This window comes from Panthera tigris, chromosome D1 (assembly GCF_018350195.1).
Source record: "Panthera tigris isolate Pti1 chromosome D1, P.tigris_Pti1_mat1.1, whole genome shotgun sequence".
NCBI lineage: Eukaryota > Metazoa > Chordata > Mammalia > Carnivora > Felidae > Panthera > Panthera tigris.
In genome coordinates, this window is record NC_056669.1 from 61,934,116 (window position 1) to 61,941,955 (window position 7,840).

Consider the following 7,840-nt stretch of genomic DNA (forward strand, 5'->3'; position numbering starts at 1 on the left):
AGACCTATAAGTCTCGTGACCAATCTCTCTACTGAAACTTGGCAGTCCAGAAAGGAATGGCAGGAAATCTTCAATGTGATGAACAAAAAAAAATATGCAGCCGAGAATCCTCTATCCACCAAATCTGTCATTTAGAATGGAAGGAGAAATAAAGGTCTTCCCAAACAAACAAAAACTGAAGGAATTCGTCATCACTAAACCAGCCCTACAAGAGATCCTAAGGGGGATCCTGTGAGACAAAGTACCAGAGACATCGCTACAAGCATGAAACCTACGGACATCACAATGACTCTAAACCCATATTTTTCTATAATAGCACTGAATGTAAATGGACTAAACGCGCCAACCAAAAGACATAGGATACCAGAATGGATAAAAAAACAAGACCCATCTATTTGCTGTCTACAAGAGACTCATTTTAGACCTGAGGACACTTTCAGATTGAAAGTGAGTGGATGGAGAACTATTTACCATGCCACTGGAAGTCAAAAGAAAGTGGGAGTAGCCATACTTATATCAGACAAACTAGAATTTAAATTAAAGGCTGTAACAAGAGATAAAGTAGGGCATTATATAATACTTACAGGGTCTCTCTATCAAGAAGAACTAACAATTATAAATGTCTATGTGCCGAATACGGGAGCCCCCAAATACATAAAACAATTCATCACAAACATAAGCAACCTTATTGACAAGAATGTGGTAATTGCAGGGGACTTTAATATCCCACTAAACCAAGGAAACATAAACTAATTAAAAGGAAATCCTCACAGAGGAATTTATAAAGTAACTTCCTATCACTGATTTCCATTCTCCAGATCTCTTCCCATAAAAAATATCTGATACCAGTTTCTTGTGATTCCTTCCAGAGCCAATTTATGCATGTCTCCTCATTTCTTTTGAAAGCTACATAGCATCACATTATATTGATGTACAGTAATTAAATGTAAATAGTTCTTTGTTGGTAATCATCTATATTATTTCTAATCTTTACAGTAAAAATTAAAAATATGAATACATTAATGTTCAAGAAGTTAGCGTCTTATCAAAAAAACACAGAAAAATAAAAATCTTTTGAGCACAGACATTTTAGCACAGTACAAGAAAGTATAGAAATAACTAAAGAGAAAGAAAATCATGATAATAACATGATTTTGTTCACCAGAACAATTCTTGGAACATATCAAGTGCTAAATAAATATTGGTTGGAAAAATGGACAGTTGGATGGACAACTGCTAGTCTATAAAATGGGAGTTCTTTCACCAGCTGGAAAGTCAAGTAGATATTGAAAGAAGTTCTAGAAGAATTTGTCTGTATCATAGATAATACGGATAGAGTGGGATACTAAGGACGTTTGAGATCTACAATCAAATGGAGTTACAAGTTAGGTTTAATTGAAGGATTCTCTCCATGGATGCCCTCCAGAAATATAGTTGGCTCCTAAAACGTTCCATGAAAAAAACAGTCACTGTTCAAGTTTGTTAATATTGGTAGTATCCTAAGGTGCAGATCAGGGCACTTGTCAGCCATGTTATAATCAGTTACCACAAGGCTTGGCTGCAAGTCGTTGGGTGATCCTGAAGGGTTTGATTCTCATCCCCTGATACTGAGTGGCAGAAAGTGGTGAGTGGTCAAGTCTCCCAAGTGACATACTGTTTAATCAGCATTATTTGGACCCATCCCCACCTCCACCCCCTGCAAGCTCCCTAATCACTCTAGTTATTATTCCCCCGTTTAATGAATGTGAGCTGGTAGAATAAACGTAGAAGCCAGTTTTCTAGCCCATCTTATTATCTTGGATCCTGGTATCTGCTTATCCCAGGCAAGGGATTGGTAATTTAATATAATTTAAGAACCCACAGCCCAAGGGTCAGTGTTCTTTTCCTAGAGTCTAACATCTGGCCCCACAAAGTATCTGCATACTACTCCAGAATAAATCAAAGAGCCACTTTAGAGTTAGGAACAGTCAAAGTGACAGTAACAAAGTTAAGGAACGGAATGGGGAGGAAGGTCATCAAATATTTATGGTGACTTGTTTTCCCATATGTGCAATTTCGCAGTGGTGAATATCTCATAAAAGAAGCAATATTCTAAAGTTGTTTTTTTAATGGCTCAGAAGGGCCTTAACCAAGATGTCATAGATTTATTGAAGGACAAGGTAAGCTAGCGTCTAGATGTGGAGGAAGGAGATGAACTCCAGTGTGCAGAAGAAAATACAATTTAGAAATCCAAATGTAGAAGAGACTGGTGATGAAATTCACTTGCATCTATAGGTCATAACAAAGTGAAAGAGAGAAGTGAATTCCCTGAGTCTCATCCTGAGACTGAGAGCATCACTCAGATACCACACCATAGCTGGGCTGCTATTTGTCCTCATTAAATGGGAACAAGAAGAGAGGTTTACTGTGTATGGTACATGTATGGTACTATGATTTCCCTTCTTCTTCCCCTCATTGTGTACTTGATAATTTTCAAGGCAAAACCAAGTGAGTTCATTGAGCTAACAAGTGACTTTCCCTGATTAAAGTGACAATTGAGATTTATTATATTCGCAACTCTGTTTTATGGCAAAATCACTGGGTTTTAAGGGGTCTCTTCATGATTGTCAAAGCTCATGTACTCAGTGATCACTAAACTCACAGCATCTGGAAGATAAGGGTAATAAGAATTACAAAATTGTACTTCACCCCTAAGAGATTAGAATTGTCAAACAGTTATTCCACAGATGTGACCCTGGGAGAATCACATGCCAAATTTCCTCCTGGGACCCTGGAGTTACCTGATTACTTGAATGACAAATCAGAGACACTGACTTCCAACTATAGACTCTACTGCATACTAGTTTAAGCACTGCAAAGATAATTCACTAGCATTAGAATATCAAAACCTTATCTAATTTTTATACCATGCTTTATATCTTCAACAGGTCTGGGAGCAAGAGACCACTGGAAAGGCTGATACAAAGACAAATTGTATTTGCCTAGTGCCTGCTTCCCCTGAAGAATTAAATGAATGTTATTCATCATGACATAAACACATTGAATAAACTCATTCCTTATAAACTGAACCTTGGTGGTGTTCATGAGTATATTTGTCACCATCCACCAGTGTCATCTTCGATGTGTCAGTGAGGAGACTCTAAGTATTATGGATTTAAATGGCCTGGGTTTCTGATGTAATTGGATAGGACAAATAGAAGCCACTCCTTGGAATAAGTGGTTAGATTTGAACAAAAAGGACATAAAGCTTAGAAAGCATGAGAAGGAATGTCTTAACTCTGAATTCTGACTTGGCAAAATAGGGCTGTTTCTTTCACATCACAGTGATGTTGGATCCCATGGGAGGGATACTGGATCTCTGTGTATGAATCCAAAATGCAATATGTAACAGAGGACCTAAAAACCCACTACTGCTCCAATTTCTGTCATTGGATTACACAATTCTAAAATATTTGGCATGAACACTGTCTAGCCACCTTCCTTAATTTAAACCAGAGTAGGAATAACTCAGAAGGCCTTGGGGCCTCCTCCTCACTGCTATTCATTACAACTTTGACGCCATGACATTAGCATTATTTTTATATTCATTATTTCTGCAGGCTGTGTGATACATTTCCAATTATATTACCTTTATTCTGTTATTGTAAGTCAAAGTCAACACCTTTTAAAAGTTTAATGCTATTAGGCCACAGGTGAAACTGGGGGATAGAGTCTGTGGTGATGGTCAGAGTAGAGACTAATAATGGAAGGTAACAACCATAGATCCCATGGTTCAGAAATAGAGCCACTGGGGGATTACTATCTTTTTTTCAGGAAGAGGAACCTTCCAGACCCTAGGGATTAAGGGCTCTGTGGGAGATGGGCTGGGGTTTGGAAGTCTGTTGCAGCGCAAGTATAAACGTTCTTTTTGTAGGCATGACAAATGCAATGAAGCCAGAAAGGGAGATATTGCTGTAGGCTGATCCTAAAAAAACCATCGTCATGGCTAAGACAGGTGGTGCTGCTCAAGGCTGTGTTCTGGGATCCAGACACTGTAAATAAGGGATAGAAGTCTGAGAACTAGTTGCAAACAAGAAACCCCTGAAATAGGGTTAGGGCTGAGGAACAGAAGAGCATAAGGTAAGTATTGTTTAAATATTTTTGGTAGGAGTAAAGTCTCTCACGTGGTTCTTCTTAATTTCAGTTTTTTTTTTTTAAAGTATAGATCAACCAGGGTATTTTTTAAGTGTATTTTGTTTTTGTTTTTGTTTCTGCTATCCAGAATTTTTAGAGTAAGTTTCTATAGAAATTGCAATAGAAAACTTGAGAAAGCTCTTGGAAATAAATACTTCCTTGATTTATCTTACCTGAGTTTCACTGAGCTGAGGGCCTTGGGGAAACCTTGCAAGCAGCAGTACCTCACTCCAGCTTACCACACCAACTAAATACCAGAGAAAAAGAAGAAAGTAAGAAGGAAGAATTCAATTTCCTTCTTTACTCTTCACAAACTTGCTACCTGATCCCCTAGAGAGAGTCACCAGCTTTCCTAGAGGCCTTATTACATATACAGCCTTATCAAAGAAAAGCAATTATTGTTCCTTCTGGTTCATGTACCACAGGCCCAAAAGAGTATCCTTTCCAGAATTCAAATCCAAGTGTCATTCCATGTCTTAAACATATTTAAGGGAGGAGTGTGGGAGGAGGATGGACAAAATGGGTGAAGGGGAGTGGGAGATACAGGCTTCCAATTACGGAATAAATAAGACGCAGGAATAAAAGACACAACAAAAGGAATTTGGCTAATGATATTTTAGTAGGGGTGAAATGGGGGCAGATGGTAGCTACACTTGTGAATATAGAAGTTGTGCACTTAAAACTAATGTAACATTGTTTGTCAACTATACTCAAAAAACAAAAACTATTTAATGATCATTATTAACTTTACACTAAATTATCCCCATATTGCATTCATTTATCTGCTTAAAGCGAACTTCCTTCATGATAAATTTAAAGTGACACCAGCTTCATTATTATCCAACCATCATGTTTTGTTTTTCTTTAAGTCACTTATATCTCTTAATATCTACCTGATATATATGTGAATATATACATATATGACACCTATACATATTATGTATACCCACACACACTTATTTTTTGCTTATTTGGATACTGTCTGTCTCATTCCCAGAATAATAATATTATAAAATCAGATTTTCTTCGATTTGTTTGCTACACTTAGCAGAATTGTTAGTATTTTTTAATGTCTGAATGAATCTATACTTTCAAGGCTAGCATGAAATCTCTTTCACAATTTCCCGCTGATCACCACTCCAAATTTATTGTATTCTTTTATGGGATATAGTATGACTTTTTAAATGTTTGATAATTTGTTTTCTCTGTGATTCCAAAAGAACAGAGAGAAGATGTCCCCCTCAAATGATACCAAGCTCCACCCCTCCTATTTCCTCCTGCTGGGAGTTCCAGGTCTTGAACAGATGCACATATGGATTGGGTTTCCTTTTTGTTCTGTGTATTTGATTGCCCTTGTGGGGAACATCACTATCCTGTTTGTGATCGAGACTGAACGCAGCCTTCATCAGCCTATGTTTTACTTCTTGGCTATGTTAGCCTCCATTGATCTGGGCCTGTCCACATCCACTATCCCCAAAATGTTAAGCATATTCTGGTTTAATTTAAAGGAGATTAGCTTTGAGGGCTGTGTCACCCAGATGTTCTTTATTCATATATTCACTGCCATGGAGACTGTCGTATTGGTGGCCATGGCCTTTGATCGCCATGTTGCTGTCTGCAACCCTCTGTGATACAGCCTGATTCTCACTAACAGAACGATTGGTCTCATCCTTGTTGTTGTGTTTGGTGTCAATTTCATTTTGGTTATCCCTCTGGTGTTTCTCATCTTGAGACTTCCCTTTTGTGGACACCATGTAATCCCCCACACATACTGTGAGCACATGGGAATTGCTCGCCTAGCCTGTGCCAATATAAAGGTCAACATGATATTTGGATTAATTCTTATATCACTGGTGTTTGTTGACGTGGTTCTGATCGTCATCTCCTATGTGAGAATACTCCGAGCTGTCTTCTGCCTTCCTTCCCAGGATGCCAGACTCAAAGCACTTAATACATGTGGTTCCCATATCTGTGTTATCCTAGCCTTCTTTACTCCAGCTTTTTTCTCCTTCATGACTCACCGGTTTGGCAGGAACGTTCCCGTATACATCCATATTCTCCTTGCCAATATATATGTGGTTGTTCCACCTGCCCTCAATCCTGTCATCTACGGAGTGAGGACCAAGCAAATTCGAGAAAGGGTTTCAAGCATCTTTTTGAAAAGAGGCTGACATAAACTGTCTCAGATATTCATTTTAATCTAGGTAAAAGAGATTGTGTTTCTCAACTACAGAATCTTGCAACAGAAAAAAAAAGACTCTAAACTTAGTATTATTTCATTAATAATATCCCTAAATATCCCATCTAGAGCATATAATGGGATTAATGTCCAAACAATCACTGTGAAAATTTATGGAATACCTAAAGCTTTGGACAACTTAGTTACAAAATTTTATTACTTTCCTGTATAACCTCTACAGAGCAGGTCTTATGGACACGACTATGTGGAATAAAATGCTTCTTTTTATTTGCAAACAGTTAACTCTGTTGGCCACATTACCAAATGTCTATATCTATATCTATATCTATATCTATATCTATATCTATATCTATATCTATCTATATATATCTACATCAAGGACTATAGGCATTAAGTACTTGTGACAGATTCTTTCCTTACTTTCTTAATTGCTTATTTGTTTTTATCCATAGTTTTATTGATACTTTATTATATGCCAGAAACTTATAAGTCATAGAAGTATAAAAATAAAAATATAAATGGTGTTTCAAGGTCTCATAGGAAAAAGAATTAGGAGAAATTTTCCCCATGATTGACTCTGTGTGGAATCTTCCCAGACTCATCATATCTATGCAGATCTCCCATAAGTGTCTTACTGTTCAAAGTGAACTAGTCTGTCTGTAGATGCATGTATATGCAATACTGCAAAACTTATAGAAATATAAATACATTTATATAAATGTATATCAATCTCTATCAGTGAAGGGGGACTTCACAGAAGTATCAGTATGGTAAGGAATTTAAGATGCTCAGGAATAATACCTCTAAATGGGTGAATTCCTATACATCTCAATTATATTCTCAAAGGTCGAATCTAATGCCATAGATAGTAATTACTCTTAGATTCATGAACTTTAGATATTCATTCATTCATTATTAAGCACTTTGGCACTTTTTAATTTTCACTTATTCCTCATGGCTTATCAGATAAGCCTCAGTATCCTATGCTCATTTTATAGTTTTTGATCAATGATATGTATTTGGCCAATGTTTACTTCATGGTATCTTGCTGCTCACATCTTAGGTGCTTAACAATTTTTTTCTTTAAAAAATTCATCTTCCAAAGAAGACAGAGAGATGGCCAACAGGTGCATGAAAGGTGCTTAGCATTACTAATAATCACATAAATGCACATCAAAACTACAGTGAGATATCACTTCATACCTGTTAGAATGACTATTCTCAAAAGACAAGAAATAACAAATGTTAGTGAAGATGTGGAGGAAAGGGAACCTTTTTGCTCTGTTGGTAGGCATGTAAATTGGTGCAGCCATCATGGAAAACACTACGGTAGTTCCTTAAGAAATTAAAAATAAAAATTATTCATCATGATCAAGTGGGATTCATTCCTGGGCTGCAGGGCTGGTTCAACATTCACAAATCAGTCAATCAATGTGATACGTCACATTAATAAAAGAAAAGATAAGA

At 36.9% G+C, this 7,840-nt stretch overlaps 1 pseudogene; it reads left to right on the plus strand.

Annotated features, from left to right (window-relative positions):
- Positions 1 to 5,405: 5,405 nt before the first annotated feature.
- On the plus strand, positions 5,406 to 6,344 carry LOC102959579 (annotated as a pseudogene).
- The last annotated feature ends 1,496 nt before the right edge of the window (positions 6,345 to 7,840 follow it).